Below are 19,593 nucleotides of genomic sequence, written 5' to 3' on the forward strand. Positions count from 1 at the left end.
AATCATGTGCAAGCAAAAATGCTGTTTTTTATTTTCCTTGTATGTCCCCCTCGGATCTACAGTGACTTTACTTCCAAGTACACTTTCAAGTGCACTTGCAGTGCAAAGTGGATTTTCCTTTTGTTAATATCCCCCAATGAATTTGGGAGTTATTTACGAAAGGAAAATTCACTTTGCACTGCAAGTGCACTTGAAAGTAAAGTCGCTGTAGATCCGAGGGGGACATGCAAGGAAAATAAAAAACAGAATTTTAGCTTGCACATGTTTGGATGAGCTTCCACTCATTTCAGATCTACCCCTTAGATTTAGAGCAACTGCACTTCCAAGTGCACTTGCAGTGCAAAGTGGATTTGCCTTTCGTAAATAACTCCCATTGTCTCTTGAGAAGAGGAGATTAAACGGGGGATATGATCAACATGGACAAATATATAAGGGGTCCATATAGTGAAATTGGTGTTGAGTTATTCACTTTACTTTCAACATAGAGGACAAGGGGCACTCTTTATGCCTAAAGGAAAATAAATTTCATCTCCAAATATGGAAAGGTTTCTTCACAGTAGAGTTGTTAAAATGTCGAATAGACTCCCTCCAGGGGATTGCTTTAAGAGAGGACTGGAGTCTTTCCTAAATGTACATAATATAACTGGGTACTGATATTTATAGGTAAAGTTGATCCAGAGAAAATCCGATTTCCTCTCAGTGGGGGCAGGAAGGAAATTTTTCTCCTGCTGTAGCAAATTGGATCAGGCTTTGCTGGGGTTTTTCACCTTCCTCAGGATCAGCTATGGGTATAGGATTAGGTATATTGGATAGTATGATATTATTTATTTATTTATATATTTTTTATGGTTGAACTACATGGCCTTGTGTCTTTTTTTCAACCTGATTAACTATGTGACTATGTAACTATGTAACCTTGCCTATTGAGATACTATGGGGTTTATTTACTAAAGGCAAATATACTGTGAACTGCAAGTGTACGCCAAGTGCACTTGATGCAGAGCTTAGTAAATGAGTTAAAGCTTCACTTTGCAAAGAATACTCAGTCACATAAAAGGGGAAAAAAATGAATTTTTTTGTGTACATGATTGGATGATAGAAACCAGCAGAGCTTTCTTCTTTTCATAACTTCCCCTCACATCTAGAGCAAATGCACTAGAAGTGCACTTTCAATGCACTTAAAAGTGCACTTGTAGTGCACCTGCAGTGCGCAGTATGTTTTTGTCTTTAAATCAATCTCCCTGTTTTCATACATCTCTATATGGCCACTGTTCTTGTGATATTTATGGTTGTATTTTTTCCTCAATAAATAATGTTGTACAAAAAAAAAAGCCATCATGGGATACATAAATCAATGCACTTTAAAAGATACTATTTAGCATTGAGAGGATCTTTTACTGCACCTTAACCACTTTCAGACTGGACCATTTTGCTGGCTTAAGACCAGACCACTTTTTGTGATTCGGCACTGCGTCGCTTTAACTGACAATTGCGCGGTCATGCGATGTGGCTCCCAAACAAAATTTACGTCCTTTTTTTCGCACAAATAGAGCTTTCTTTTGTTGGTATTTGATCACCCCTGCAGTTTTTATTTTTTGCTCTATAAACAAAAATAGAGCGACAAAAAAAAAACACATCATTTTTTACTTTTTGTTACAATAAATATCCCCCAAAAATATATAAAAAAAACATTTTTTCAGTTTAGGCCGATATGTATTCTTCTACATATTTTTGGTAAAAAAATCACAATAAGGGATTATTGATTGGTTTACGCAAAAGTTATAGCGTTTACAAAATAGGGGATAGTTTTATGGCATTTTTATTAATATTTTTTTTTTACTAGTAATAGCGGCGATCAGCAATTTTTATTGTGACTGCGACATTGTGGTGGACACATCGGACATTTTTGGGACCATTGTCATTTATACAGCAATCAATGCTATACAAATGCATTGACTCCTGTGTAAATGACACTGGCAGTGAAGGGGTTAACCAGGGGGAGGCAGTGTAGGGGTTAAGTGTTCCTAGGGACGTGTTACTAATTGTGAGAGGCTAGGCTTTGTGTTAGTGAACACTGATCTCTGCTCCAATCACATGGAGCAGAGTTCAGTGTCACTTGTTGCTAGGGGAGATGCTGTTTACAATGGCATCTCCTCGTTCAGCTGTCCCATAAGATGATCGGGGGTTCATCGTGTGCGCCGGTCGGGAACTGGTTAAATGGCTACATGAATATGTTAAATAACATGCTTAGTGGAAGGGACATAAAAAGAGCCAAAAAAAATACAGCTCTAAAATGATAGATCCCTGAAAAGATCATGTTTGTAAACAAATCAAACAGGAATAGTTAGTGATTTGGTTAACCAAATATGGTCATGGTTTGTTTGTTTATAAACAGTCAACTGGAGATCTGTCATTTTGTGGTGGTAGTGTGGTGGGGCACAATCATTGGGTGTCAGATCATCACAGCAGCAAGGCAATATCATTGGGTAGTGGGTCATCATGATGGTGTGCCTCAACCCATAAGGCAACTGCAGTTTCTTTACCAGTGAGCTCTAGTTAGGGGATTCCCTGCTCTGAGCTGACTCACACAAAGGAGGGTGGATGCTTGTGACACCATTAACCTAGTATTACCTTCTGGAAATATTAGATCAATTTATTTATATTTTCATTTTTTTGGGGGGGGGGTGCAAAATAATAGGTTATAATGTACTCAAGACTCATTCAAATGGGGGCAAATATATAGGGCTCTTATTTTAAAGAGTGCTTCCAGATTCTAATAAGTCTCCCCAAACTCCAGCATTCCTTTTAGGAGACAGTATGTAGGAATGACAACCTTGTCTCATTAACATGGGAACAGGGTACCTTGCAAGGGAGGGGCTGTTATCCCCTTGCAATGCACCTTGTCCCCATGTTCAGTGTATTCCAAATTCACTTACATTAAAAACGTTTATATGCTTTAGGGTCTAGACAGCTTGCAACCTTCAAGTCTACTATGCATTCTGAATCATATCAAAGTGGGCTAGATGTGAATGTGAAGGCCATCTGTCCAAAAGTTGAAGCTGAGCATTTCAACACAATGATGTTCTGAAGCACACTAGCAAATCCACCAAAGAATAGGTCAAAAAAGTATAAAGAAGGACTTATGGACTGTCATAATAAAAGTTTCAATATGACTCCTATTTCATTACTCCCAGGGGATTTTAAACACAAAGTTCATGAAAATAAAGACAGAAACATCTTGCAACCAAAGGAATTTTTTGTGGTGAAGAGACCAAAAATGTTCATCAATATCAGTAACTGGTGGACAGTTATGAAAAATGCCTACAAGAAGTAATGTCTACTAAATGGGGCAATACAACTTTTGATTTCAGGCATGTATTTACTTTTTCACCAGTGTACCATTACATTTATTGATTTTTTTAGTGCATAAATGATTGAAAAGTATTTGTTTGTGTGTTCCGATTTATGTATACCACCTTTATGAATAGCCATTATTTAAAAAAAGATATAGTGTTTGCTTGTTTAACCACTCGCCACCTGTCCACCATCATATGACAGCTGGGCGGTGCGGTTCTTGTTCTGGGTGGCGCCATATGACATTTATCCATTTAAACAGAGCATGCACATGATTGTGTGTGCGCAGCACCGTACTGTCGGTGGACACGTGTCACCGAGACACCACTCGTCACGAATGGGGGTGAACAGCCATTGGGCATGGCTGTTTAACATGTCACAAAGTCACGGCCGATCACAGATAGTACCTCCCAACTTTACATGGTGCATGGGTGTGACCACAAGCACGCTATGAGTGCACATCGGTGACAAGCAGTTTTCCTAGTAAACAGCCATTGGTCGGTGGCTGTGTTTAAAATCTTTGTGTTTAAAATCTATTGTCCTGCTACTGTAGTACACAATTGTTTTTCTGGGTGGAGAAAACTTTTTTGTTTTTGCCAGGTTTTACAGATTAGGGTCTGGAGTCCAGAGGCTTCATAGAGATTTGGGTGTGTGAAGCATCTACCCCTGTGCCCCTGTGCACAGGTCTTACCTGATTGTGGCCCTCAGCCTGCTGCTGACTTACTGCCATCATGCCTCTGCCTGCCACACGAATGGACTACACCTCTGCCTGCTACCTGGACTATGCAAATAATTAGCTGTAGCAATTGGCAGTATGTTTATGAAGGGCTGGAGAGCAGTAAAATTATGAGTGTCTGCAGGTAACAGTGTACCTGGACCAATATTATGGCTGTGCTGGCTATCTCTGCCTGGACAATTTCTATGGACTGTGCTGTGCTGAAAATATCCTTGTGCTGACTATAGACAATATTCCTGCCTGCTGTCTGGATAATTACTATTGCTGTCACTAAGCACATCCCTGCCTGGACCAGTGCTCTCCTCTGTGGACACTACTAAAAACCCAGATAATGCTTTTTTTTTTTTTTTTTTTATACTTTACGCAATATAATTTATTTTGGATTGTAATTTTTGGTATGTACATGCTATGTGTTAGAAATATGAAGGACCTTCAAAAATGATAAGTTGCCAGGGAATGATATATGTAATTTATGCTCCTAGAATGCCTGATGGTGCTACTTGGATGTTGGGCCTCTGTATGTGGCCAGACTGTGTAAAAGTCTCATGCATGCGGTATCACCATACGTAGGAGGAGTAGCAGAATGTATTTTGGGGTGTTATATTTTCTATGTATTTTCTATGTGTTGGAAATATCTTATATATGGACAACTTTGTGTAACAAAATGTGTTTTCATTTGTTTTCCAAGTTTTCTAAAAACTTCTGGAAAAAAATGAACCCTTCAAAAGACTCATTATGCCTCACAGATTATACATTGAGGTGCTTGCTTTCCAAAATGTGGTCATTTTGTGGGCAATTCCATTGTCCGGGTGCTCCAGGGCCTTCAAAAATGTAATAGGTGGTTGAGAAATGAGATGTGTAATTTATACTCGTAGAACACCTGAAGGTGCTACTTAAATGTTGGGCCTTTGTTTGTGGCCAGGCTGTGTAAAAGTCTAACATCTGGTATCGCCATACTTGGGAAGAGTAGCGGAATGTATTTGGGGTGTAGATTGTTGTATGCCTATGCTCTGTGAAAGAAATAACCTGTTACTATGACAATTTTGTAAAAAAGAAAATATATTAATTTTACAAAGAATTGTGGGAACAAATTACAACTTAAAAAAGCTAACTATGCTACTTACGTAATACCTCTGAATGTCTAGTTTCTAAAAAAGGGGTCATTTTGGGGGTATTTCTACTTCCTGACTTGTTAGTGTCCCAAGAAATAGACCTTCAGTACATCAGATGTGATCAGATGTGATCAATGTTCAGTGATTGGCACCATAGTTTGTAGACTCTATAACTTTCACAAAGACCAAATAATATTCACTAATTTGGTTTATTTTTACCAAAGAAATGTAGCAGGATACATTTTGGCCAAAATTTATGAAGAAAAATTACTAATTTTCAAAATGTTATGACAGAAAAAAAGAAAAATGCATTTTTTTCACAAAATTGACAGTCTTTTTTTATTTATAGCACAACAAATAAAAAAACCCACTAGTGATTAAATACCATCAAACGAAAGCTCTATTTGTGTGAAAGAAATGATTCAAAATTCATATGGGTACAGTGTTTCATGATTACGTAATTGTCATACAAAGTTTGAGAGCACTGAAAGCTGAAAATTGGTCTGGGCAGGAAGGGGGTGTAAGTACCCTGTATTGAAGTAATTAAATATATTGAAAAAGTTCACTATTTCCGTGGGGTAAAGTTAATATTTCAGATGACTGTATGTAGCCATTTAATCATACAGTATATGTCCTTACAGTGGCCTCTGTGGAAAGGACTTAGTAAACAATGAATTAAACATATGCATACCAATTTTGCAGTATTCTACACATGACAAATTGTCATTATGAATACTCCTTCATGCTTCATTGGTGTGTTTTTCACACAGTGTTAAAACAATTAACTAACATTAAACAGCCATGAAGATGATTTGAACTAGATTGACGCATTACACAGCGAGCTGTCACGAGGGTTAATAGCAAATGTTAATCAATGTACATGGAAAATCAGCCTCGAATACGGCCATTTTCTCTTTCTATGCACCCCTATTATATCTGTTGAAGGCTTTTGACTGACATCTAAAAAGCACTTTAGCCTTTTGCAGACAGATTGTCTGTAAATTCTAAAATTGTACATAATAAGGTAATAATAATATTTATAAACACACAAAAAAAAACTCTTCACAGGATACAGGGCCATGACTAGTGTAGTCTGAATGTTCCCCTTATATTATTCCTTACCCATACCTTCCCCTATTAGAAATGAGACCACACCATAGGTTGGAGTAAACTGGCCACAACAGCCTTTATTAAACATAACTCAAAATTCACTCCAATAACTTGTAAATATGAAAATATCTAAATATATATAGATATATAAATATAAATAACTTTATTACCATTAAACCACATTAAATAACATTAACTGCCCATTCTGGTGATCTCTGACGGTGACCCCACTTAAGCCAATACCAAATCACTGCGGTACACCTCACCAACTTCCCAAAGGCCTCCACCTGTGACCGGTCGGAGACAACTTCCGCCAGTGAACATAACCGTATTCCCTCCAACGTTCAGGAATACCCAGAGGGGCCGATCGTTAGATGAGCCCCCCACACCCTCAGATCCCTTCTGAGTACCTGTCTACCGTCAGAAACCACCAGAAAACACACCGCCAACACAGGAAAACCTTCAGCTGCCGTGACAACCGACGAAACCTGCAAAAGAAGAAAAGACCAGCAACAAACGAAACAACAAAACAACCACATAACATTAGGGCGGGAGGGCGGGAAAAACTGCCTCCTCTGTGTCACGCTGGGATCCGAATGATCCCCTAAAGCCACACCCCTCCCTTTTATATGACCCCTCCCCTACACTGAACTTGCTTCCTGCAAACCTTTTTACTCAGCTCCACCCATAAAGCTTAACCCTCTGTGTCCCTCATCCACACTGTCATGTCCAGCACTCCTTATATCATTGCATTCATAATCCGTGCTTCTCTTGACTAGTGTAGTCTGAATGTTCCCCTTATATTATTCCTTACCCATACCTTCCCCTATTAGAAATGAGACCACACCATAGGTTGGAGTAAACTGGCCACAACAGCCTTTATTAAACATAACTCAAAATTCACTCCAATAACTTGTAAATATGAAAATATCTAAATATATATAGATATATAAATATAAATAACTTTATTACCATTAAACCACATTAAATAACATTAACTGCCCATTCTGGTGATCTCTGACGGTGACCCCACTTAAGCCAATACCAAATCACTGCGGTACACCTCACCAACTTCCCAAAGGCCTCCACCTGTGACCGGTCGGAGACAACTTCCGCCAGTGAACATAACCGTATTCCCTCCAATGTTCAGGAATACCCAGAGGGGCCGATCGTTAGATGAGCCCCCCACACCCTCAGATCCCTTCTGAGTACCTGTCTACCGTCAGAAACCACCAGAAAACACACCGCCACAGCCCGAAAGGGTGACCCCCTCAACCTTGAGGGCCACCCCACACCCTAAGAGCTATTTTGTATACCCTCCTGCAGACCCAATGACCAAAGGTCAATACCCATGTCCGACCCCCATCCTGGTTTTGTTGATGCTTACCATGGACCTAGCCCACCTCCACACCGATCCGCCCGCAACGACCTACCAAACCAAGATGGTACCCGGGAAGCGGACTCGTAAGTGCAAAACATCCGCCCTAACATCAGCTAAGATGTCCCTTTCCTTCCGTATGCCCAGGTCGTTGCCCCCTGCGTAAATGACCAACACATCCGGGGGCCTGTCCCTCATTGCAAAGCGCTCAACTTCCTTCATCACACGCTCCCACCGCATGCCCGGGAATCCCAACCACATCAACCTAGCCTCCCCCCAGGAATTCCCAACGGCCCGCCTGCCGGCTGAGCATCACCTCTCCCGGCCCCCCAGCACACGTCCGAGTGCCCTAGGATCCAAACGAGGCGTGAGGAACCTCCATCTGGAATAAAAAACATAACACAGAACACATAACAACCAACAAACGTAATATACCATAACACCTGTAACTCCCAACCCCATACTGCAAAACACTCCCAGCCGCGCCCCCACTCACCCCAGGATCAACTGCGGCCGGACATACGAACGGAACCTCTTAGGTTCCCAACGACCGATCCGGCGAACAATCGCCTCAGCCAGCCCACATCGGGCAGCCTCAGTGGCCGCCCCAATACGGAAGGAGTGCGACGAGTACTCCCGGTCGTCCAAACCCACAGTCCGCAGGCACCGTTGAAAACTGACACGAATTGCAACCTAGAGAGAAAAGAGCCCCCCGCATGCAGCAAGAAAGGCCCCCCCCCCCTCCAGCCGCACCGCCCGAAAGGCCCTTACCGCCACCACAGGGCCCACTGCCGAGCCTGGCAAGGCAAACAGTATAATCACCACTCCCCTGCCCAGCTGGTCAGGCTTGGACCTCCGCCACCGTATACTCACCCGATCAGCAGCCACCTGTACATCCTGATCCAACAGCCCCACAGCACCCCGTTTAGACCGACACCAACTCCCCAGTCCCAAACGCCCCATAAAACGCCAATGAAAAAGCCGCTGTGAACAGGATGGCCTTGTAAGCGGAAGAACAAACTTCCACAAGCCGGGAACAAATCGCCACCAAGTTATCACACTTCACCAGCCTGTGCGCCTCCCGACCTTTCCGTTCCCTCCTATACCCCTTCAAGGTTTGCCGCACCCAAAAAAGCCGCATTCCCGTCCGGCTCTCCCCACAGCTTAAACAAAATGCCAACCCCGCCAATTTCCGATCAATCGACGCAGGTGCCAATCCCATCTCAATGTTCCGTGCCACCCAATACAGCCCCAACCAGCGCTGGTCGGAGCCCCGACCAACCGCTCCAACTCAACCATTCTGACCACACCCTAGAATAGGCCGCCCACGTGGACTCACTCAAAGACCCCTGAATCCAACCTGCGGCGACTACAAGGGCATCCCCCACATCCACCCAGGGCAAGACGCCCTAGACTCCTCCGTTCTCGGCGCCAGATCCCGGAACTCGTCCCACTGAAAACGAGAGAGCGAGTTAGCCAAAGAATTCTCCACCCCAGGTATGTGCACTGCCGAAACGTAAACATTGAGCCGTAAGCACCAAAACACCAGCCGCCGTAGCAGCCAAATGGTTGAGGACCTGAACCACCCCCATGCCGTCTCAACTAATGCGCAACTTCATATTACGGAACTCCTCCCCCCACAGCTCCAATGCCAACACCACCGGGAATAGTTCAAGCAGAACCAGGTTGCCCAACAACCCCGCCACCTCTCAAGATTGCGGCCAAGGGTCAGCACTCCACCGTCCCCGAAAATACGCCCCATAACCCGCCGACCCAGCCGCGGCAGCGACCAATTCCACATCGAAATTGCTCACTGGCCCCGACATCCACATGTCCCGCCCGCTACAAGAGGCTAGGAATTCACGCCACGCCCGCAAGTTTTCCCTGTGTTCCTTCCCGCAGACGCACAAAATGGTTAGGCACACTCACCCCGGCCGAGGCTGCCGACAGCCGTCTTCAGAACACCTGCCCCCATAGGGATGATCCGGCAAGCAAAATTAGGCTAGCCCAACAGAGACTGCAGGGCCCTCAACCGGACCTTCTACTATCCTTGCATCTCCGCCAATTCCATTTTCAGATCAAGTAATTAATTCTCGGGCAATCGACACTCCATTGCCCTCGAATCGATCACTATCCCCAAAAAACTCAAGTCCGTAACTGGTCCCTCTTTTTTATCCCCAGCCAACGGTACCCCGAACTTACCTGCAATGTGCTGCAACGTGGACAGAAAAATCGCACCCACACTGGAGGCAGGCGGGGCCCACGCACAGAAAGTCGTCCAAATAGTGGACGACCGACTCCAGGCCCGAAACGTCCCTCACCACCCACTCCAAAATGAGCTAAACGCCTCAAAGTAGGCGCAGGAAATGGAACAACCCATGGGCAGGCACTTACTCATATAGAACTGGCCCCGCCAATGGCACCCCACATCTGCCTTGGCCATAAGAGCCCCGCATCCAGAAAGCCTGACCCACCTCACCGCCGCATCAAAAGACGTGTATGAGACCGTACACGCATCAGGGCCGATGAAGTCATTGACCGACCCCCCTTTAGGAAAGGACAAGTGATGAAGCAAGCAAAATTTCCCAGGCTCTTTCTCAGGAACTACACCCAGCGGGGACACCAACAGGTCGCCCCACGGTTGCACTTCGAAAGGCCCACCCATCCGGCCCAACGCCACTTCCTTGCCCAAGTTTTCGCCTACCACCCCCCGGGTGTACCAAAGCCGATCGCAAGTTCCGGGCCACTGGGGGCACCTCCGCCAATGAACAAGGAATCCTGAAACCGTCCCGAAAACTCCGAAATCAACCCCCGCGCCGCCTCACCATCCGGATACTTACTTAGGAAAGGAAGTATCCTTTCCAGGGTTACCGGCGTCATCCCTTTCGTGAGCAACATCGCCGGAACGCTTTCCTTTCCTGAAACAGCGGGACAGTGCGAGGGCGCCGCCGCAGCCGGAGCACTCGTGCTTAAATCGGCACGCTCTCCCGAATTTACAAGCCCCCCATTAAAGGGCCAGCACACACCCCACTTTTTCCTGGCCGGCAGCCCTGAGGACAACACACTCCCGCCCCCCCCTGAAGAAACGGAGCAGGAGTCCGAGCCGCAGACATAAGCCTCATCCAGAGGCTGATGTCCTTGTGGTCCCAGCGTAGTTCCGGCCGCACCGCTGCCTGGACTGTTCGTCATAACGCAGCCATGCCGCCCCCCATACACCCGATAAGCCTCTCCAGTCGCGTCCATACAGCCGAACAACGCCGAGCAATGCTCGGGGTTCTTCTCCCCAATCACCCTAGCTAAGCCAGCGAACGCCTGAAGCCAATTGGAGAAAGTGCGCAGAATCACCGATACCTACGCTGCTCCTCGTCGTCCTTTTTGAACTGTCCGGCTTGACCCTATCCAAGGTGAACTTCTCAAGGGGGAGCAAAGAGAAAATCTCCACATACTCACCCATGCCAATATTCTCCCGCACCTCCTGCTCCAGGCACGCCCCCACCGGGCCCACGAATCAACATATACTTCGCACCGGGCAGCATCCGCAATCCTGACCACATCGGTCCACGCCCCAGGTTCCGTGACCACTGGGGGGACCCCCGTGCCCCCAGGCCCCATGTCTACCACCCCCCCAGAAGCCGCAGCAGTCGGGGGGTCCACCACCGGCGTGGCCCCGGACCCCCCTCCCCCCGACCCTGGGCCCGCAGCCATCCAGGGACCCACTTGCGGCGCCCCCGAACCCCCGGCAAACTTACCCACCAGGGCCCGCAGCCCCTCCAAGAAGGTCCTGCAGCTGTCCGTGGGCCCCCCCAGGGCGACATGCCCCACCCCCGCCGACCGGCCCTCTGCCCCCATCCCCTTGCCGTTCTGGGATACCGGGTCCCCCAGCAAATCCCCCAAGGCTTCCGTCAGAACCAAAAGATCACGTGACTTTCCTGGCCGCACCGGGGCCTTGCCGACAGTCATGGTTTCGTGCGCTGCATGTGAAAATTCCTCCTCCTGCGACAGCTCACCCTCGGACTTGTCCTCCGCGGTGCGCGCTGGGGGCGCCGCCATCCCCCTGGGCGAATCGCAGACCTCCTGGTCCGCGCGTTCAGGCGCATCCCGCAGTGCCTGTGGCCCCCGACCACCCCCGGCATGCTGGTGTCCAAGACCAGCCCTGCCAGGCACCTCGGTGGCTCCCTTCATCCCACCCGCCCCAGCCCGGGAGCCGCGACCCCCCCCCCGTGCCAACCCTGCCCCCCCACCGCGCGTGTCCCCATGCCGGAACCCCCAGTCCGAGGATCCCCCCCCTTCCGCTGCACCCCCAAGGCGGCTGGACCCAGAGCCCCCCGCCCGTTCCCCCCCCCCCCCCCCCGTTCCCGGGTGCCGGCCCGACCCGGAGCCGGCGCCATTTTGCCGCGAGGCCCCGCCCCCTCCGGTCGGCGGCGCAATGACCACCCGGACCAGGGAGAGCCAGGCACCTTCCTCTTCGCCGGGGGGACCGAGCGGTCGGCCCCCGGGCTCCGACAGTCACGAGGTGGACGAGGTGTAGGCCCTGGGGAAAAAACGCGCCGGAGGCCGAGACCTCCGCGCACGCAGCGGCGCCTCACCTGCATCCCCGACATCCTCCGCGGTGTCCTCCAGGTCCCCGCTCGGTCCCGCAGCCACTCCGCTCCGCACACCTCCGCCGCCCGTCTCAGCCGCTTGAAAATCACATCCAGGTCGGCCATTACAGAGGAGCAGAGAAAAACTGCCTCCTCTGTGTCACGCTGGGATCCGAATGATCCCCTAAAGCCACACCCCTCCCTTTTATATGACCCCTCCCCTACACTGAACTTGCTTCCTGCAAACCTTTTTACTCAGCTCCACCCATAAAGCTTAACCCTCTGTGTCCCTCATCCACACTGTCATGTCCAGCACTCCTTATATCATTGCATTCATAATCCGTGCTTCTCTTTTTAGTCATAGATCCATTGAAATTAGTAGGAAACGAAGCATAGCTGGTCTTTATAATTAGAATTTCCACAAAACGACCTAATACATCCTCACATGGGTGTAAAATAGACTCTGTCATGCTGTCACTTTAATTAGATATTGAATAAATGATACAGTTTAATCAATGTTACTGTGATTGTTCTTAAAGCACGTAAATATTAACCCCTTCCCATCAGTGACAAATATATACATTTACCCCCATATGCTCAATTCCAAGGTGGAATTCAAAAAGTACTCTGCAAATATAGATTAAGTATAACATTTGGCAAAAAAAAAAAAAAAAGTTAAACATTTACCTAACACAGTCTAACCCCAAAAAAGATTAATGTTCTCCAGTGTATTAGTTGGCTTACCTTTCCTTATTAAAAGAATGTGAGAGATAAGAGAAAAGGGAGCAAATGGCAGATTTAATTTCCCTATTAACTAAAATAACAACATAGAGATACACAGATAACAGGGACTTAGCAGTTTTTCTTATTAGAAATTTAATGACATTTATCATTTCTATAAAAGGGTTACCTTTTAGATAAAGACTGATATTCGTTAATATTGGTAGCAACATATTATTTGATCTCATTGTAAATTGTATATTTTGTTGTCCTTTAACAAAAAACAGATGTGAGTAAGAATTATCATTAGGTCCTCCTTATTAAAGCCAAATAAATTAAGTTAAAAAAATATTTAAAGTAAAAAAGTTGCTATGCAAAGCTGCACCAACTGCCTTATAATATGCCATGTGTAGCAGTGGTCTGTTTATACAAACAGGGAACAAAAATGACAGGTTTTAAAATTAGGCAGGTTGCATTCTGTTACAGAGATTCAGTAACAATCTGCTAATCTCATTTGACTGACTGCTCAAAAAAACAAGATTTAGTAAAATTTATGACTGCCTGTTTTATTATTATTATATTCTGAAAAATATTCTTAAAGATTAACAAATACATACCAGGCTGCATTTTACTGCATGATTAATAAGTGGGCATGACCGCCAGATGTGTGCATGAGTGGCCTTGAACCCACAGTTCCTCCAGCATAGCGGGGAGTTTTCGGGGAACATCCAATGTAATTTCGCTGGGGTGTAGTGCCATCTTTATATCTATATCTATTTATGGGTCGTGGGACCTATCTGAACCCCATGGATATTAATATTATGTCTAATTGTGGACAGGAAGGGTTCGAGGGTGAGAGCAAATAGGAGCAGGGATAAGGGGCAGCCCTGTCTGGTCCCGTTGTACAGCGAGAATGATTCACTCAGAGAGCCATTTATGCGGACACGAGCTGTGGGAGTGGAGTAAAGTGAGGTTATGTGGTAGAACATTTTAGGGCCAAGACCTAGGTGGTGCAGAGTCGTTTTGAGGTAGTCCCAGTCCACCCTATCGAACGCCTTTTTGGCATCCGTAGAAACAAGGAGGGTGGGCTGGGAGCACCGTTGAACGTATTGATTCAGGGATATGGTTCAGAGGGAATTATCCCTGGCTTCCCTGCTAGGTATGAAGCCAGTCTGATCCTTAGAAATCCAGCTAGGTATTAAGGGAAGTAGCCGATTGGCCAGGACCTTGGAGTATAACTTGACATCCACATTAAGCAGGGAAATTGGCCTATAGCTGCTGCATGCTGTGGGGTCTTTACCTGGTTTAGGTATGACTGTTATGTGGGCCACAAGTGATTCCGGGCGCAAACAGGAGTTGTGAGATATAGAGTTGGTGTAGGCCGTGAGGTGGGGGAGTAGAATGCCACTAAACATGCTATAATAGCAGACAGTGTACCCGTCAGGGCCGGGGGCCTTTCCCATGGGAGATGACTTTAGGGCTGCCTGGAATTCCTCCACCGTAAGGTCCTCTTCTAGGGCCTGAAGTGCGCAAGTGGATAACGTGGGCAAATTGGCCTCTCTTAAGTATGCCTGTATGCGATTGCGTTTTTCCCCCAGAGTTAGCGAGGCCGTTTCGCTCTGTACATTATACAAATCCATGTAATAATCGCTAAAAGCCGCAGCTATGTGGGGAGTATCCATGATGGGGTCAAGAGGTATATTGATGTCACCTGCTAGGATAGTTAAACCATCGTCGAAATGGGCTAATTTAGAGAGAATCTGGGAAAGGAAGGCAGGTTGATGCCAGTTAGGGCAATACACATGCAACATGTATTGTTCAGAAATCCCTTTAAAAAAAGATACCTATCATGATCATCCGCTAGCATTTCAACAAGACGGAAGGGAACACTGCTGCTGAAGCCTATGGCCACTCCCTTCGCTTTATTAGTATCAGACAGGCTGTAGTACCACTGCGGAAATTGGGGGGAGGTCAGCTTGACCGGTGTTGTACGCGTCAAGTGCGTCTCTTGAAGAAAGGCAATTGAGCATGCAGTGTTTTTCAATTCACGGGTAATCTGGTGTCTTTTTGCGGCAACATGGAGGCCCCTCACATTATATGAGGATATTTTTAGTGAAGCCATATCATCAGCAGAGTGTTACCTTTAGGCTTAAATTTCCACGCAAGCCACCTAGGGGGGAGTAATAGGGGAGAGAAGGAGACAGAGGGAAGAAAGAGAAATTGAAGTAGAGGAGACAATCTGTGTCTAAAAATCATTTCTGACATTAAACCATTGGGAACAATTTAGTAAGTCACGTAGTAATCTGCCGTGATCCCTGAGGGGAAGGGGAAAGCAGGCGGCAATTCCGTCCTCAAACCAGGAGTCGGAATTCGTAAAGTGAACATAGAGTACATAAACTATGATTGAGATATATATATATATATATATATATATATATATATATATATATATATATGAAAATTGATCAGTCTTGATGTATTAATAGCTTTATTGAGGCCCAAAGACCCAAAGTACCCACTCCCCGCCCCCCATGTTGAGGGCATGTGGCCTGGTATGGTTCGGGGGGCATCCCCCTCCTTTCCTGACCTGCCAGGCTACATGTTTGAATAAGGGTCTGGTATGGATTTTGAAGGGCAATCTACACCATTTTTTTTTATTTTAATCTGTATTGCCAGGAGTTAGCAATACATTACAGCCATGAGCAAGTTTCAATGATTTTTATTCCTTTAGAAATGTCATGATTGCTGCAGCATGTTCTATAAACTGTACAGATGCAACACTATACTGGCAGACCCCCCCCCCCCCCCCCCGGCCTGATATTTAAAGGAATTTTTCATTTTTATTGTTTTACTCTAAGCATCATTAAAATCACTGCTTCTTTAAAACCGATCATTTAAAAAAAATGCATTGATACATGTCCCCCAGGGCAATACCCAGGTCCCCATATACTTTTTTATGGCGATAACTTGCATATAAGCTTTTAAAATTAGAACTTTTGATTTTTCATGCTCATGTCCCATAGGTTTTAATAGAGTTCCATGTTCACTAGAACCTTTTCCCTGTTCAAGATGTTCTGATATGAACCGAACAGGGGGATGTTCAGCCCATCCCTAGTGCCTACTGTGCTGCTCACTGTTCTAATTTCTGTAGAGAACTAAGAACCTGCACTGCATGTATATCTGATTCTTTTTCACTCATTTTAAGGATCTTTGTTTTCTACAACCTTCCTGCTGCTGCTTTATTATTTATCCATCTGTCATCAGGCCATCATTCATCTCTGAAGAGGAGGGGGCACCTCTACAAACCCACACAGAGACATGGTGTAGAACAAATCTTTATAAATCAGTAATATGGAGAAGATCAGTTTCAGGGACCCCACAGATAATACTTGTGACTGGTCCTTTGTCCTCCACTTACTATTTCTGGGTACAGATTGCACAGTTTTTAAGAGACCTCATATCTAAAATTTTCCATAATTAGACCTGGCCAAACTGAATTTTTGGCAGATTTGTCCAAACTCTGCATGTTTAGTTCCTGAAGTAAATATCTACCGTAGATATCATACACAAAATACCATCAGATGTAAATTTACAACACATAGCTACATGGAGTCAGCACGCCCATAACACCAATCTGAGAAAAGGTGCTTTTATCAATGAAAACCTGAGTGTCATGTGGACATTATAAAACCTGTTTAGTCGTACTTCAATATCTATGCAAATGACACCGAAAATTTGGCATGAACTTTGTTGTGATTTCCTATACTCCGGTCCTGTATCAAAGTGCTGGTACTAAGAGCTGTACTTATTGCCGTATAGCCCATGTTTAGATTTAGTCTTCCCCTGAAAAAATATGTATTTTTTTTAGAAAGTTGTGTTTTGGTGCTGTGAGGAAATAATTATAGTACTCAGTACTGACATTGTAGGTATACAGTACATAAAGCCTTTTTTCACTTTGGATAAAGTATATGGAAAGGAAAAACCATTGCGTCTCATTTGCAAGATTTTTCTACATTTCCTGTTCTATATACTGAACATGAATTGGGAGTAGAGTTTTCCAGTGTGTGGGAAATCCCCTCTTGGACAGTTATCAAATGTTCCTGTCAAATGTCCCCACTGGAAGCTTTCCCTTCCATTTCTGTTATAATGGCAGATAATAAAGTACTGGATTAGGGTTAAAGGTACGTATCTTAAGTATACACTACAATGTATTATTATTAAAATGCAAAAAATCTTTTTATTTATACAAAACACACAGATAAAAAGGGTGGATACAGGTATGTGTTCAGAGTCATAGGTATATACACAAAGTCCTTATTAGCGACACCATTAATACTGTAATCACACACTTGAAATACTACGTCCAAAAACTTCTACATGTTTCACCAATAGCGGCTTCATCCAGAAAAATGGACGAAGTTGTTCAAAAATAGATTTTTAAGAAAGATATTAATACATATTCAACCTTAGGTGTATAGAAAAAAGAGAAAAAATACAAATTAATAAAAAAACACATAAACAAAGACAGCACTAGATCAGTCAGAGATGGCCACATGAAACCCCTTCGGGAACACCCACAATGGATGAACTACCTGAACCCCACACTATCCCACCCAAAGCCCCTCCCACCCCCCCGGGGGAAAAAAAGGGGCAGGCACATTAGTCAAAAGAACCCAAATACTGCAACACTCCATACCTCAACATGGGTCCAGGAGTGAGCACATACAGGGGATCAACCAAAGATGTCAACCAACGAAACAGTTATGCACTCCGTGGTTAGTCGCAGCTGTGTTGGGTCACCCATAGGGAGGGATGACTTGATATCACATCTATCACAACGAATGTTGGGTGGTAGTACCTATAGTATAACATGAATAATTATAGTCCTTGGTAGTCAAATTCTATCATTTGAAATCTAACAAATTATTTCTATAAATACAGGAGAGCAGGTCCATGGACTAAATATAAATAGACCCCAGACTCACCACTCTCATTTTTATAACACTGATCGCTGTATAATTGTCAATGGTCCCAAAAACATGTCAAAAGTGTCCAATTTGTCCGTCGCAATGGAAAACTAAGTAGATACCAAATAGATATCAACAGGTCGGACATTTAAGGCATGGAAGCAAATAAGAAAGTAGAAAAAAATATTTATTTTATGAAAAAATAAAATAATTTTTTTTTCTACTTCGCTATTTGCTTCCATGCCTTAAAAGTCTGACCTATTCATATCTATTTGGTATCTTCCACCAGCTGGCGGATATAATCTATTTGCAAGAGACATATTTTGTGCCAGGGTTGGTCCCTAAACTGCCAGGATATGAATATAATCAATGGTTCCATGCCCTCTCCCCGATAGCAAGGGCCAGAGGGGTGTCCATAGCTTTTAGGAAAACCTGCCCTATGAAGCCTAAAGAGATACAATGAGACCCGAAGGAATCTTTTTATTTTTTAAAGGAATGCTGTATGGATCCTGTTACACATTTGCAGTTATATATGCACCAAATAATGGTACGATTAACTTTCTACTAAAAACTATGAGAAAACTAGATACATTTAAGGAAGGATGCGTGATATTAGGAGGAGAATTTTATATAAAATTAATGGATTACAAATTAGACACAACATCAGAGAAAAAGGGAACTTAATTTAAAGCACTGAAACAACTGAAAAAACACATAAGACAGGCGCACTTGGTAGATAGTTGGCATGCTTATAACAAAGATGTAAAGGACTACAGTCACTACCCTACAACTCATAAAGTATATTCAAGGTTAGACATCTTCTTGGTAGATCAGTATTATTTAGAACATGTAAGAGAGATAAAAATGGGGGTAATAACAATCTCAGATCATACACCAGTGGTAATGAAGTTCCTACTGGTAACGGGAGGCAAACGGGAAAGGATATTGAGATTAAATGAGACACTATAAGATGATAAACAGATAGTGGAAGATATACAAAACAGAATAATTAGCTATTTCAAAGAAAATATATCGGGAGAAGTAACTGAACAAACGATATGGGAAGCTCATAAGGCAGTAGTGAGAGGGGTATTAATAGCTCACGGCTCACGAATCAAAAGAGAAAACAGAAAGGAATTAGAGGACTTACAAGAAAGGATACACGAGCTAGAAACAAAGCATAAAAAAGTATGAATCCGAAAGAAGCCAGACAACTGGAAAAGCTGAGAGGAGATCTTACTCTATACACGGACAGGATACCGTATATACTCGAGTATAAGCCGAGATTTTCAGCCTCTTTTTTGAGGCTGAAAGTGCCCCCCTCGGCTTATACTCGAGTCATCGCTGTCTGCCCGCTCGATCAGCGTGTCGAGCAGACAGACAGCGGCCATTCTATTCAAAAGCCGCGCCTCCGGCTCCGCCTTCGCCTGTGATAGGCGGAACACTGAATTTCCCAGCAGCCTGTGTTCCGCCTATCACGGACGTCGTATCATCCTCGTACTACGGACGAGGATGATACGACGTCTGTGATAGGCGGAACACAGGCTGCTGGGAAATTCAGTGTTCCGCCTATCACAGGCGAAGGCGGCGGCGCAGCTTTTGAACTTTACAATGGCCGCCGACGAAGAGGGCACGG

Source organism: Lithobates pipiens, unplaced genomic scaffold (assembly GCF_037356315.1).
Source record: "Lithobates pipiens isolate NorthernLeopardFrog02 unplaced genomic scaffold, aLitPip1_a1.2 Scaffold_8, whole genome shotgun sequence".
NCBI lineage: Eukaryota > Metazoa > Chordata > Amphibia > Anura > Ranidae > Lithobates > Lithobates pipiens.